Below are 1,613 nucleotides of genomic sequence, written 5' to 3'. Positions count from 1 at the left end.
GAAGTTGCAAAAATTGAAATGGGATGTTTGAAGATAGATATCCTAGACATTAGTGAGATACAATGGACTGGCATTGACTATTTCAAATTGAACAATCATGCAGTCTATTATGCTAGGACTGTATATTGATAAGGAATGGTGTCAAAAGACATTTCAAGAGCTATCCTGAAATACAACATTATCAGTGATAGAATAATATCCATATGTCTACAAGAATGACCTGATAATGAAACTAATATTCACATGTACAACTAACCAGTAATTACAAAGAAATTAAAGATTTTTTTTCTTTAAGTTTTTATTGTGGGTTGAGTGAAAGTTTACAGGGCAGATCATCAGTTTTACATTCAAAGAAACACACAAATTGTTTCATCACAATGATTACAATCCCCTCCATGTACCATCAGTTAACAGTATTTCTTTCTATACACTTTAGCTTTTTAAAAATATAAAACAAAACACTCAGGCATATATAATAATTCATACCACCAAAGGGCACACTCTGCAAGTCTGCTTCCTGGCCACTATCTTTCAGTCCCTCTCTTCCCATGAATCTAGAGTTCTCAGCCACTCCCCCTGTCCATGTCCCCATTTCTGCCTCCATCTCTGATGTCACTCCTCTGGATAAGGTCCTGCATTCTGCTTGTGCTCTTCTCCCTTGATTGTCATAGGGTCCTTTGATTCTGGACTGTAAGATTAACTGTTCCCCTTTTTTGTTACAAAACTTCTAACTTTACAATTGTAACAGTCATAATTAGTCATGATAGCAATTACTCACTATTGAATCATACGAATCTTATCCCCATCTCTCTTAACCAGACGTATCTAGACAAGATGAAAACTATTCAGTGGGGACTCTTCACCTCCCTACTCTTAAACTAAACTCCCTCTTGAAACCTTGTAAGCCAGTCACTTTGTACCTTTATCACCCCTTCAGTTTAGGTAGCCAATGTCTAAGTTTACTGTCCCTATCTACCCTGTGTACAGAGGAGATAGCACTGATTCTCGATATGAAGACTCCTTCCCTCTCTGTTGGTATTTAGAGCTACTACCTCCAGTTTGTTGTGCTGTCATGGCTTATGAATTGCTGTGATTTTGAAAGCTATGCCACCGGTATTTTAAACATCAGCAGGGTCACCCATGATGGACAGGTTTCTGATGAGCTACAAAACAAAGACAAACTAGGAAGAAGAAGGAATGATGAACTACTTCTGAATATTTAGTCACTGAAAACCTTATGGATAGCAGAGAAGCACTGTCAGATATAGTGCTGGAAAATGAGCCCCTCAGGTTGGAAGGCACTCAAAATGCAACTGTGGAAGAGCTGCCTCCTCAAGGTAGAGATGACCATGATGACTTGAATGGAGTAAAGCCCATGGGAGAAAAGCCCACGGAACCTTCATTTACTGATGAGGCACAACTCAAAATGAAGAGAAACATCTGTAAACATCCACTGAAAATCACAACATGGAATGTACATAGTATAAATCTGGGAAAATTGAAAGTTGCCAAAAGTGAAATGGAATGCATAAGCATCAATATCTTAAGGCATTAGTGAGCTGAAATGGTCTGGTAGTGGCCATTTTGAATCTGACAACCACATAGTTTACTAT

At 38.3% G+C, this 1,613-nt stretch overlaps 1 protein-coding gene across 2 annotated transcripts in view; it reads left to right on the top strand.

Moving 5' to 3' along the window:
• PPARGC1A (peroxisome proliferator-activated receptor gamma, coactivator 1 alpha) overlaps window positions 1-1,613 on the top strand; it is a 1,035,693-nt gene that overhangs the window by 301,236 nt on the left and 732,844 nt on the right. The gene's annotated exons all lie outside the window — the stretch shown is intronic.

Source organism: Chrysochloris asiatica, unplaced genomic scaffold (assembly GCF_000296735.1).
Source record: "Chrysochloris asiatica unplaced genomic scaffold, ChrAsi1.0 scaffold00089, whole genome shotgun sequence".
Classification (NCBI taxonomy): Eukaryota; Metazoa; Chordata; class Mammalia; order Afrosoricida; family Chrysochloridae; genus Chrysochloris; species Chrysochloris asiatica.
This window is presented reverse-complemented; position numbering and strand designations above follow the sequence as displayed.